The sequence below is a fragment of the Chrysochloris asiatica genome, unplaced genomic scaffold (assembly GCF_000296735.1).
Source record: "Chrysochloris asiatica unplaced genomic scaffold, ChrAsi1.0 scaffold00134, whole genome shotgun sequence".
Lineage (NCBI taxonomy): Eukaryota > Metazoa > Chordata > Mammalia > Afrosoricida > Chrysochloridae > Chrysochloris > Chrysochloris asiatica.
In genome coordinates, this window is record NW_006408652.1 from 2680859 (window position 1) to 2695366 (window position 14508).

Genomic DNA, 14508 nt, shown 5'->3' on the forward strand with positions numbered 1-14508 from the left:
GCTGACCTTGAGGTTCTCAGCCCGATTCGTAACCACTACGCTACCAGAGCTCCTTAGGGACAGTATAGTGACTTCAAAAATTCACTGACAGCAAGGATCTGTACAACTCACCATTCTGCCATCAGTAGTGTCTGGCCTGACATTTTCATGCACCAAGATGGCTGCCCAAATTGCAACTATCATTTCCAAATTTAGCACTGCCAGATGAAAGAAATGAGAAACACAGTATCTCCTTTTTTTTTTCTCTCTCTCTCAAAGCTTTAACGAATACAACACAGCACTTTAATACAACAAATGGGTGAAAATGGCATTTGAATTTATATTCAATGAAATACATTAAAAAATATACTTAACCTCTAATGAAAATCTTTTCAAATTCCATCCTTTTTCTGTTACCTAGCTCATTGGCCCAAGTTTAGTCCTATGGACACAATGAACTGAAAGATATTCATGTGGTCTTTTAGTTGAGAGACAGATGTCCTGATAAAAGACAAGATTCTTGTTTTTGAAGAAGAAGTCACAAGTGGACACAGGAAGACAACCAGCATTCTTCATTATGTTCTATGAATGCTTTCATGACTAGTCTTTGCCTAACTCTCCTAGTTCAAGTCAAATCTTAGAACTAGGGAAAATAAGTTCCAAAGTATCCAGATACTGCTCAAAAACAGATGTGAGAAAACAAATCTCTGCCATTATAATAGTAAATGGTGCTCATGAAAAAAGAAAATGGGTAAGTAAACAAAGGCAAACAAATAGGCTGCACTCTGCTGAGTTTGAGCTGTAAGAAGACTAAGGATGAAATGAGTGATGCATAAGCTAAGGTAACCCAGAGGAGTAGCTGAAACATATCAGAATAGCACTGGCACTTTCAAAAGAGTCAAAGAACTGAAAATGGCATGTAAATTTATATTCATGAGAATACCGTAACAACAAAAGAAAAATGTACTAGATCTCTGTTGAGAGCCATTTCAAATTCCATCCTTTTTCTGTCATTACATAAAAAATTATCATCAGACAGGAAACAAACAGGAAAGTTTTATTTCAGAGGGGTTGAAGACCAACCCCAAGGAAGAGAAAACAGGTGTCTTAGCCAGGAGTGCCTGAAACAAGGCCTTGCAAGTTTCTGGAACATAAATTCTTTGGATTCTTTGCCCATGTAATTCAGTGACTGTCAACTCCCACCAATAGGTGGCTACCAGCTTTGTTGTAGTATACCTACTGCTACTACAGACCCTCACAGGGAATTCAAGTCATCAACTAGAAGGTACAGACTTGTGATCATTTAGCAAAGAGGAGTGCATTAAAAACACTCATGTATGTTGGTTGCAAGAAAGAAAACCCATGAGCCTCATCCCTGACCTATAGCTTGTCACTTAGCCCATTCAAGGTCTACTGTGAGGACACTACAACCAGAGCCATGATTTATATAGAGATATCAAGTATCTTCTAGTGGGAGGTAGAGTTCTGGTGTGGTGTTATAGGATAAGCAATGGACTGCTAACCACAGGTCGGCTGTTCAAACCCACCAGCCACTCCTCAGGAACGCTATACAAGATGGCTGACTTGACAGCAGTTAGCAGCAGCAGTATGGAGGTAGGATGAGATGAAGATCATAAGGAAAATAATGAACTGAAACAACCAATGAGCGTGAAAAAGAATCATCCAAAGGTCTGAGGTGGAAATACAGTTGACGACACTAGTACGGAAATTTATTCTTAAATTCTCACTTGTATAATCGAAAACATTTTATAAAATTGGCCAAGTCAAACAGACTTAGGATCCCTGGATGGCACAAACAATTAAGTACTGGACAAATAACCAGAGGTTTTTGGTTTGAACTCCCCCAGAGGTATCACAGAGGAAAGGTTTGTTGATTTGTTTGCAAAAGGTCATAGCCTTGAAAGCCCTTATGGAGGGCAGTTCTACTCTGGTGGTGGTAGAAAATGGCATTCAGAATACAATGCCTGGCAGATATCAGTGATCAATAAATGATGGCTACTATTATGATCACATGTGTGAGAAAAGCATTGCTGAGTTGGTTTTCAATATGAAACTGAGAGAGTATATAGATTGACAGATGTTTTTGAAAATAGAAGTAGAAAGAGACATAAGCATGCCTTCTGAAGGAGCAAAACAAAAATTAAAGAGAGTCCACAACAAAGGTCAATAGTTCAAACCCACCAGTCACTCCTTAAGAAAAGATGAGGCTTTCTGCTCCTGCAGGTTTACAGCTTGACAAACTATACACAGGGTTGCTATGAGTCAGAACCAACTCAACAGCACTTAACAACAAATGAACAAAATTAAGACAAATTTGCAAATAGAATATCTCAAACCAATTATCTCAAGTAACAGTAATACACGATGGACTAGTGGGATGTTTTGGGATAGGCAAATCTCAAATTTCTGCCTTAACATCTTCAAAGTCGCTCCAAATCTTACCAACAAGAGCAACACCAAAAAGATTTGTTTTTGAGATGAAGTCTCAACTGAATATGTTATTATTAAATGCCATCAAGTCATAAATACCATCAAGTCAATTCTGACTCATAGTGACCTTGTATATGACCAATTAAAACATTTTAGAAATTTTTGACTTTTATTGATCTATAAAATAATGAACTGTGTGCTTACTGTGTAAACTTGATTTCAAGACAATTGTCTTACCTTTTTCATACAAGCTGATGTTGCCTTTAGGGCGTAGGACCAATCTTTATCAAAATTCTGAAGCTGAAAATATTACTTTGTGTATTAAATCACATTATTAAAAGTCAAAGACTCTTCATATTTAGTTAAAAACTAGAATTTGAACATTAAATCTATTTAAACACAGTTGTTTTGTTAAGTGCCATTGATTCGGTTCCAACCAATGAGGAACCTACTACACAGTTTCCAAGGAGCAGCTTGTGCACTTGAACCACTGACCTTGCAATTCAAACAAACCTTGCAGTCCAGTTCATTAACCCCGACTGCTCATTAACCCACAATGCCACACCAGGAAAAGGGGGATACAGTAGATTCCCTCTTTTCCAGCAGAAAGCACATTCCAAGACACATACCACTGTGGATGCCTATAGCCACTGATGGTACTGAACCCTATATATACTATGCTTTGCTCAACACATACATACCTATTGTAAAAAGTGTGTGGAGGCCAACTTCCTTTTACTTCACCAGGGGAAGGAGAATCAAACTCCACATCAGCCCAAGACTGATTCCTTTGAGACTGAGGTCAGACATGGCTCCATTCTCCAACCTTCCTTATTCAATCTGAAACTAACTTCCCACATCAAGTTCTATTTCTCAGCTGCATTTGATGATTCATTGCAATGGCCACACACATTGCAACTCTCAGAAGATTTATTAGTGATGTTAGCAGTTCACAATTCAGGATCAGAAACGATTAGGACAAATATTCTTTGGTCTTCCCAGCTATGCCCACTGGCGCGCATCTTTCTGGTCCTTAGTCCCTTGGCCAGGCCCCTCTGCTGCTCAGGTAATGTTACAAAGCTCTTTTAGCAGTGCTGATAAATACCAAAATGATGCCCCATTCCACCACAAGCTTCAGCCTTAAGGTGTTTGTCTCTAGCACCATGGTTCAGCAAATCTAGCTTCTCTATTAACTGCTTGTTTGCACCCAAGTCCAAAAGCGAGACTCTTGCCTGAAGTCACTCAGCTATACTTTCTCCATGGGCCAGGAATCCCACTGTTCTGTCCTGTGGTCTGGCTCTTGGTTCTGTTACTGCCACTCCTCTGCCATTTCTCTGGTGATACAGTCCTGTCTCTTGGATTGAGGAGGTTAAAAGTGCAAGGATCTCACAGTCAAAATGACAAGACCCATCACTGGCTCTTCTCTCTTCATGACAGTGAAATCCCCCCTTTTGCTGGCGAGATGACTCATTTTAAACCCAGGAGGCTGGTGAAATTGACCAATCCCCAAATTAGAGTTCGAAGTCTTTTACAATCACAATAGCCTTGTTAACAATCACTAGCAACTGAACTATATAATCCTTTCAGCGTCTTCCCCCACCTTCCCTTACCCAGAGCCATCAGGAAAAAAGGGGGTGGGGCATTTGGTGGGCGTTACAAAGACGACTATGGGTAGTAGAAGCAATTGACTGCATTGAACCTATGATAATCCTCAATTTACAAATGCAACACAAGAGGTTAACAGCAATAACTCAAAATAAAGTAGAATTAAAACAACATACTGTAAAAAAAAAAAAAGCTATGAGGATGTTGGAGCAGGACGGAGTGAGATTTGACCATGCAACATACTCAGTTAACATTTTCGAACCGCTGATAATCACCAGTACCAGAAAATATGAAAAGAAAATCATGGATAAAAGGGGACTATTATAGGGCTCACTGCAAGGTTGGCGAAAGACAAGAAGGTCTACTCTAGTAAACATTTACAACCTCAGAACGCTGTACAGGGTTGTTAGGAATCAGAACAGACTTGACAGCCATGGGTTTTGTTTCTGTAATGAACAAATATAATCCAAAAGACATACATATTCAAATTAAAAAAAAAAAAAAACAGGCATAAAATTTCCAGGCAAAGGCAAAGGTAACAGGAAGTAGGCATGACAATGTTTATTGAAAACTAAGTAAATTTCAAGGAACAGAATAGCTTGGATAAACAGGGCCAATTTTACAAATGAAATAAAGGAACTGGCCTTTCAATATCCCTTTCCTGAATCCTACAGGTCTAATAAGCTTGGAGGCAGTAATTATTTATTTGAATGCGCCTTTAAGATTCCAGGTATTTTAAATACTGTTTAAATGCTTATTATTACTATTATTAATTAGTAGTTGTAGTATGGTTATCCAGAGAATGTTTTTATTCATTTTCTGTGGTTTTGAAGTTACCAATTAAATGTAGTCTTTCAAGGTTACTTGTTTTATCTGTAAAACAAACTTTGATATATAGCCATATACCCACTCTTTCACCCTTATTAGCTACATAATTCAGATTCTATTATGTTTTTGTTTAGCTATTTGATCTGTCAAAAACCAGAGAGGCATATTAAAATTTCCCCAGAACAATTGTATTTTTGTCAGCTTTTCCTTTTTTTTTTTCCCTAAGAGTTTCTACATTGTTTGTTTTCTTGGTCTGCTGTTTGTTTTTTGGTTTTGCTGTTGTCATTTTAGTGAGTACCAATCCATCAATATTATTCCTCCATGCACAAAGGGCATGAGGTCAGGATAAATGTGGAAAGGCAGACAGAGAGCAGCAGGAGAGACCCAACAGAGAAAACAAACCAGCATACAGCTCTCCAAAGTAGAACAACACCCATACCAAAAATATTATTTAAGGCACCTGCGAGCTACCATTGTGTGGAGAAGGTTGTTTGTTGTTAAGTTCCATCCAGTCAGTTATGAATCATGGTTGCTGTTGATAGGTGCCATCAAGTCTGTATGGACTCATAACTACCCTATGAATATCAAAATGAAACACCACCTGATCCTGGGCCAACCTCACAATTGTTGGTACATTTGATCCCATTGATGCTGTCACTGTGGCAGTCCATCTCGTCAGGAGTCTTCCTCTTTTTCTCTGACCCTCTACTTTACCAAACATGATATCTTTCTCCAGTGACTGGTCCCTCCTCAAAATATGTCCGAAGTATGAGAGATGATGTCTGGTCACCCACTCTGGCTGCACTTCGTCCAACACAGATCTATCTATTAGTTCTTTTGGCAGTCCATGGTACTTGCAATATTTTCCTCCAATACCATAACTCAAATGCATCAATTCTTCTACAGTCTTCCTTTTTCACTCTCCAACTTTTGCTTGCATAAGATGAGGTTATCGAAAATAGCATGGCTTGGGTCAGGCGCACCTTAGTCCTCAAGCTGACAACTGACTTGAAAGCTGCATGTTAATGAGTCTTGTTCCAATCCTGATGCCATATTCTTTGTATAACCCAGCTTCTCAGATTATTTGCTCAGCACACAGAAAGAATAAGTATGGTGAAAGGATATGGTCTTGGAGTCTACCTTTCCTGATTTTAAACTATTCATTATCCCCTTGTTCTGTTCTAAAAATTGCTTCATGGCCTATGTACAGGTTCCTCATGAGCACAATTAAGTGTTCTAGAATAGGATACCTATTCTTTGTAATGTTATCCATAGCTTGTCATGATTTACACCATCAATTGCCCTTGCATAGTCAATACAGCATAGTGAACATGTTTCTGATATTCTCTGATTTCTGCCAAGATCCATCTGATGTCAGCAATGGTGGTGGTGGTGGTAGTAGTGTGCCATGGAGACGGTTCCAACTCCTAGCGACTGTAAATCTTTACAGGAGCATAAAACCTCATCTTTCTCCTGCAGAACAGCTGATAACTTCAAACTGCTTACCTTGAGATTAGCAGCCCGACTCATAACCACTACACTACCAGAGCTCCTTGTCAGCAATGGTATCCCTAGTTTTATGTTCTCTTCTGAATCTGGCTTGAATTTCGGGCAGCTTCCTGTTGATGAACTGCTACAACCGTTTTTTAATTATCCTCAGCAAAATTTTACTTGCATGTGATATCCAAGATATTGTTGGATTACTTTCACATTCCATTTGGTCACCTGTCTTTGGAATGGGCATAAATATAGATCTCGTTCAATGAGTTGACCAGGAAGCTGTCTTCCCAAATTTCTTGGCATAGGTGAGTGAGTGCCTCATACAATGCATAAACTTGTTGAAACCCACTATGCAAGGGGCGATAAAACCAGTATGTAAAATCAACTTGGTACAAAGTCTTAGTGTCATCAAATAGGCAGCCATGAAACACTTAAAAAGTTCAGAAGAAACAATGAGCACTTTCTGCATGGATTATTGTTTGCTTCAGAGACTGAAGAACAGCAAGGATTTAGAGGTGAAAAAAACTGGAGGGCAGACTCAGGCCATTCTTGGTGGTCAGGCAATGGGAAGAAAAACAAGAAGTGAGAAAGACTGCTTATGTGCCTAAAACCATTCTATACACTATAAAGTGCTCATTTGAGTGCTTACACCCCTTGGTTCTTGCAACAACAACAAACAACAAAAAATTATTCACGAGTATGCTTACTTTCTAAGACAAATAGAAGACCAGACTATTGCATACTGATTTTTTTTTTTTTTTTTTTCAGAGAGCTTAGGTTTATGGTTCAGGAAAGATACTCAAATAGTAACAGTATGGTGTCAACCCAGACCTAACCCAGTTTGCCTTTGTTAACTGGGCCAATTCCCACAGTAGAGTGAGGAGGAGAATCTGCTGACCTGCCTGCTACCCGACGCCCACTCAGGAACATTAAAGGATGGCATCCATTTTCAGTATTCCTAGCTGAGCTGCAGTTCACATTAGAGTGGAGAGAAAACTGCAGCCACTGTATTTCTTGGCAAGCTGCTTGAATAAAAATAGAGATCAGCTGACTAAGTATTCGCTCTAGCTGCAGACCTTTCCCAGCTGGGGAAGTAGACTTTTTTCTCCCCTCTAATTTTCCCCTTTTTGAATGTTTACTTAAATTAGCCCCTCAACCTTCCTACCACATTAAAAAAAAAAAAAAAAAAAAGTCAAATTTTTGAAATCAGTATTTTAAAAATATATTCATATTTATACTTTTTTAAAGTCTATGTCTGTTTCAACTATTCTTAACTCTTAATCTTCAAATATCTGTCTTTTGTTTTTGTCTTTTGGAGATAAAGCCAGGCCTCCACATGTTAGTCTTTGAATCAACACATTTCAAATATTTATTTTTTAAATGAAGAAAGAGAACCTAATCTTATGGCATCACTATGCCATTAATAAAGTCATCCTAAAACCTATGATGATTTAGAACCACCTAGTGTGAAGGAGCTCTGGTAGCATAGTGGTTACGAATCGGGCTGTGGGCCGCAAGGTCAGCAATTCGAAACTACCAGCTGTTCTGTAAGAGAAAGAGGAGGCTTTCTGCTCCCGTAAAGATTTACAGCCTCGGAAACCGTATATAGGGTCGCTATGAGTCAGAACCAACTCCACCGCACATCACAACAAAAACAACAGGGTGAATGTGCAGAGCTAGTGTGATCTTTTGTTCATTCAACAAACATTTCTTAAGTACTTGTTACATTCAGGCTCTTCCCTAAGCACTATTTGTGTTAAATTCCTACATTCTCACAGTAGTCCTTTGAGGTTACTGCTATAATTATCCTCATTTTGCAGATGAAGAAATTGAAGCACAGAGAGATTATATAACTTGCCCAAGGTCACAAAGTAAATAGCAGAGGATACACACTCAGCTAGTCTGCATCCCAGGACCATGCTGCTTCTTCAAAGATGGTGGAATATTTCCCATCTGAGAAAAGACATTCAGTTCCAAATGGGATTATAATCTTAGGTTTTATCCTTTCTTTCTGCTGCCCAGATTAATGACAAAAATCACTGAGCTTTCTGCTTCGTCAGAACTCCATACCCCAGAGGAAAAATAGGAAATAGTCTTGCCTCCCTGTAATAGTGCGATTATTACACTCAAGGGTAACATCTCTCCCAAACTGACATGATATTGTAGCCATGGCATGGGGTTGTTGTACAGATCCAATGAGAGATGACACAGTAGACATTCGTGCCGTACAAAAGGCAATTCATTCACATGAACTGAATCTAAGCGAATTGCAAACCATCATTTTGATGATCTCTTTCAGCTAAGTAATTCTTTAATTGCCAAGATAAAACTTCATTTGTCCAAACATCTGTATTTGGATATAAATTAGAATAAGACATCCTGGGTATACTAAGCTCACAAAATTATAAACATGTCTCATTTTGTGTTGATCAGGTAGAATTTTAATAACTATGGCATATAAAGGTAATATAGTATAGAAGAGCATGGACTCCAGAACTCAATGTTGTCAGTGTTGTTAAGTGCTAGCCATTCAGTTCCAACTCATAGCAACTTTATATATTACAGAACAAGACAATACCACAACCTGCCTCATCCTCACACTCATTGTTATGTTTGAGCCCATTGTTGCAGCCATTGTGTGTTTTAGGCTCTTCCTCTTTTTCATTTAGCCCTCTGATTAACCAAGCATGATGTCCTTCTCCAGGAATTGGTCCCTTCTGATAACATATCAAAAGTACGTGAGACGAAATCTCACCATCCTAGCTTCTAAGGAGCATTCTGACTGTGCTTCTTCCAAGACAAATTGGTTCATAATTCTGGTAGTCCACAGCATATTCAATATTCTTTGCCAACACATGAATTCAACTGCATCAATTTTTAAAAGTCTTTCTTATCCATTATCCAATTTTAACATAACATGTTTGGGACCCGGCCCGAGTGCTCTGTTGCCCGCGGTGGCCAGGGCAGCGTGGGCGACGCGGGAGCCGGGGCAGCGGCAGCGATCGCGGCCTCCGAGGAGCGCTGGGCAGGCCATGTTTTCTGAGCCACAACTTTTAAATATTCAGTCAACTCCTATCGACAAGCGGATCTCCCATGTTATTTTTTCGAATTTTTCAGCATGAGTAAATTAACTCCTAAACTGTCTATTCAATCTCCTGTCCATCACACCAAATTAAATGTCCGGTCCACAATCCGGCCTTTTAAGAAAGAAGTTGTGCATCTGATTTCAAAAGACTCCTTGGAATCCGATTCAGAAGGTGTCCTTCAAGAAATCAAGTGTCAGTCTGAATTTGAAGGTGGAATGCAGGACAATGACATGGAGTCCAACAGCTTAGACGAGGAAATCCCTGGAGGGGAAAGTCTTAGTGAGACAGAAGAAGAGGTGAGTAGAAAAGTATCTCTGATGGCCAGCAAGAAAAAGCCCCAGATCCAGGGCAATGGCAAAAGTAACAGGCCACCAGGGTACCACTTAGCACCTATCACGAGACACCGTTACACCCTGGAAATAACTTAAGCCCGGGGGAAAGACAAACCCCTTGAGATCCATCAGCAGGAAGGACAAAAGGCAACAACAGTTTTATAACATGGCTACTGAGTGTAACAAGCAGCACTCATGGACTCCGTTCACTTAGTCCTCTCAACTGTACTATCAGCCAACAACCAGTGGACGACAAATACTCAGACCTCTGATACGACCCAAACTGGAAGAACAAGGAAGAGGAAAGACAGTTGTTGACTGTGGAAACATTGTTGGAGTCTCTTGACAGCTCTACAGAAAATCTGACTTTGGATCCACTCTACCCTTCCAAGGAGACCTCAGTGGAACCTCCAGGGGGAAAAGACGAACCAAAGAGCCCACAAAGCGAAGCCTCTTGACTTGGTAGTGAATTTGTAAGCCCAAACTACCAGCGTGGCACCCTCCGCAGCCAGCCCTTTTCGGAGCTGAGTGACAGTGACCAGAAGTCCAGCAACCTCTCTCAATACATAAAAAGCTCAAGTTCACATAATGAGGTTTTCTTGCTGGGATCACGTGGCCTACGGCGAAGGAAGTCGAAACAATATTTTGTAGAAAAAAAACAAGCTGACCTTGGGACTACGCACTCCTAAAACTGACTCTTATCTTCAGCTTCATAATCAAAAAAAAAAAAGGGGGGGGGGGGAAACTCACCTAGAACAGGTACGTAGTGGCAACTTAAAAATCTCTTCTGGAGTGCTAAACTGGAATTTGTGTTTGTCTGAAAAAGCTGGGTATCACTTCCTTTGGAAGGATGGTGTCACCATAACACCTGGTTAAGTAAAACAAATGTTTCCATACCATGGCAAAATTGCAAATATATATACTATGGCTTGAGTAAGATGCACCTCAGTCCTTACAGTGACATCTTTGCTCCCTTTAGAACTTAAAATAGGTATTCTCTAACAGATTTTCCCAATTCAATATGTTGTTTGATTTCTCTTTTTATTTTCTTGTAGTCTGGGTGAAAGTTTATAGAACTAATTAGTTTTGCATTAGCAATTTATGCAGAATTTATATCATAATATTGGTTGCGATCCCCTCACTGCAACAGAAGACTTCCTACTTCCTCCCTGGGTTTCTTGTTTCCATTCATTTTTCTTTCCTGGCCCTTCCTGACTTCAGAGTTTGGGTTGATTGTGGATCCAAGTGAAATACAATTCTTGAGAACTTCAATATTTTCCCTATTTATCATAATGTTGCTTATTGGTCCAGTTGTGAGGATTTTTGCCTTATTTATGTTAAGGTGTAATTCATACTGAAGGCTACAGTCTTTGATCTTCATCAGTAAATATTTTTAAGTCCTCTTCACTTTCAGCAAGCAAAGCTGTATCATCTGCATATCTCAGGTTGTTAATGAGTCTTCTTGCAGTCCCGATGCCATGTTCTTCATTTAATCCAGCTTTACAGATTATTTGCTCAGCATACAGATTTAGTAAGTATGGTGAAAGGACACAACTCTGACACACACATTTCCTAATTTTAAACCATACCATATTCCCCTGTTCTGCTCTAAGGACTACCTCTTGATCTAGGGACAGGTTCTACATGAGCATAATTAAGTGTTCTGAAATGCTATGCAAAATTTGTTATAATCCATATAATCTAATGTCTTTCCACAGTCAATAAAACACAGGTAAATCTTTCTAGTAGTCTCTGCTTTCAGTCAAGATCCATTTGACCTGGTTCCAAATCAAATCTGCAAATAGTACTGAGACAGCTGGCACACGTTATCAACCTCCCTAAAGCCTCAGTTACCTTGTCCATAAAACAGAGCTGATACAGCACTTTACCTCCTAGATTTGTCATGAGGATTAACTGTGCTATTTATGTGGAACACTTAGATTAGTGCTTGGCACATAGTAACTACAACATACATATTTTCTATTAATCTAAATAAATGCAGAAACCATCTAAATCATCTATGCATATATAATCTGCAGGTAGTCTTGTTGTTGTTGTTGTTATGTGCCGTGGAGTCGGTTCCGACTCATAGCGACCCTGCACAGGGTTTCCGAGGCTGTTAATCTTTACGGGAGCAGAAAGCCTCATCTTTCTCCCACGGAGCAGCTGGTAGTTTCGAACTGCTGACCTTGAGGTTCTCAGCCCGATTCGTAACCACTACGTGCAGGTAGTCCTAGGTTACTACAAATGTCTTACTTAGGGACAACTTGTACTTGCCTTTTAAACCCACTACAAATTCTGACTCACAGACACACACACACGGACCTCCTTATGGTTTCTGAGACTAAATTCTTACCGGAGCTGACAGCCTCATCATTCTTCCACAGAGCACTTGGGGGGTTTGAACAGCTGATCTTAAGGTTAACAGATCAATGCTGATCTCACTTGCCCTTTAATGGTATGCACATCTGCCTTCACTTGGAAATGAATGAACCAATCCTTACTTGCAACAAATTCTTCATTACAGTTACCGTCACTTGCTACACATGCAACTTGTAAATCATTAAAAGGCTTCAAGCCTCTTCTTGCACTCAAGTAAGGTGAAATAAGAACCATAGGCACCTGGCCCACCTTATGTACAAATTCCACTTAAGGACACAGTTAGGAACGGATCCCATTGGGTTTCAACTGCAGACCTTGTCATTAGCAAGCTAGTACTGATCCTATAGTGTGGTTGTGTGCCATGGAGTTGGTTCCAACTCATAGTAACACTGTATATATGACCCTGTATAGGGTTTCTGAGGCTGTAAATCTTTATGTGAGCAAAAAGCCTCACCTTTCTCCCATGGGGCAACTGATAGACTCAAACTATTGATACTGCAGTTAGCAGGCCATCTCTAATCCACTATGCTACTAGGGATCCTACCAGAACTAGTTCTTTTAAAATTAAGGCCTTTCAGGGTAAAGGCAGCAATGAAGAAATGGGCTGAGTTCAGCCATGTTCCATAGACTCCTGTTGACCTGGAGATGAGAGAGAAAAGAGGTAGGGCTGGTTGGTCTGAAGTGTGGTGAGACCGGGAAACTCTTGAGCCCGTGGACAAGGACATAGCCACAGAAGGCTAGAGCTGACAGTGAAGCATCCCACTGATAATGAAGTGAGGAGAACACCCAAACTTTCAGATAGTACCCATTTGACCTAGTTTCGATGACTTCATGATCAGAACTTGACTAGGGGAAGAGAAAAAAAATTTCGATAAAGGAAACAAATGTAAATTGCTACAATTTTATGAACTTGACCTATACTTTAGGATATGTTGTTGTTAAGTGCCGTTGAGTCGGTTCTGACCCATAACGACTCTGTACAGGGTTTCCAAGGGTGTAAATCTTTACGGGAGTAGAAAGCCTCATCTTTCTCCCGCAGAGCAACTGGTAGTTTCGAACCACTGACCTTAAGGTTCGCAGCCCGATTCGTAACCACTACGCTACCAGAGCTCCTTATACTTTTGGATATAGTAGCTCAAAATACCAACTGAGAGGGAAGGAATCTTCACATCAAGGATCAATCCTACCCCCTCTGTACATAGGGTTGATAGGGATGGGCAACTTAGACTACCTAAATTTGGGGGGCAATAAAGACATGAAGTGACTGGCTTACAAGTTTTCAAGAACAAGTTTAGTTTCAGAGTTTGTGGCGAAGGCAAAATCCCCACTGAATAGTTCTCATCTTGTCTAGATGGGTCTGCTGAAAGGAGATGGGGATAAGAGTCTTATGATTCAACAGTGAAAAATTGTTATTGTGACAAATTGTGACTGTCACAACTGTAAGGTAGAAGTTTTGTAACAAAAAGGACGTAATAGTTAATCTTACAGTCCGGGAACAGAAAACCCTAGGGAGAAGAGCACAGCGGAATGTGGACCTTATCCAGAGATGCAGCAACACAAGAGATGGAGGCAAAGATGATGATATCGAGAGATAGAGCAGCTGAGAACTCTAGACTCATGGAAAGAGAAAGGCTGTATGCTGGCAGCCAGGAGGCAGGCTTAGGCTTGCAGAATGTGCCCTTTGGTTATTTAGATGATTATATATTCCTAAGTGCTTTTGTGTACATTAAAAAAAAAAAAAAAAAAAAAACACAGAGGGAATAGAAGTAAATACGATTGAATGATGATGCATGGAGGGGACTGTAATCATTCCAATGAAACGAAATACAATAGGTTAAGTATAAAGCTAATGTTCTTCCATGCAAACTATCACTCAATTCACAACAAAAACATAAGCAAAACGGCCTTTCTATTGAAGGTCCTTAATGGAATATGTGGAGTCCTGGTGTGGAACTGTGGGATAAAGCACTGTACCACAAGGGAGGCTTGAACCACAAGGTCAGCACTTCAAACTCAACAGCCACTACTTGGAAACCCTATACAGGTTTGCTATGATTGGAATCAAATTTATGACACTTAACAATAACAACAACAGAATATGTACTAGTGGGCTGGGTGCAGAGGTTTAGCTGAGGCTGATGAGAGCATTCCTTTTCTTCATTACAGTGAGACAAATGTGTAGATCCAAGTAACACAAAAGGGAGGAAAGATGAGAGGGCAAAGCTCAAGTTGTAGAAAGAGTGAGTGGAAGTTTTCTTAAGAATATGATAACTAATATTCAAAGTCACTCAGCACCTTAGAGGCAAATTCCTATACCACTTACCACCCTTGGTGAAGTCTGATAT

At 39.9% G+C, this 14508-nt stretch overlaps 1 pseudogene; it reads left to right on the forward strand.

Annotated features, from left to right (window-relative positions):
• Positions 1 to 9481: 9481 nt before the first annotated feature.
• LOC102825782 lies at positions 9482 to 10845 on the forward strand (annotated as a pseudogene).
• Positions 10846 to 14508: the final 3663 nt, after the last annotated feature.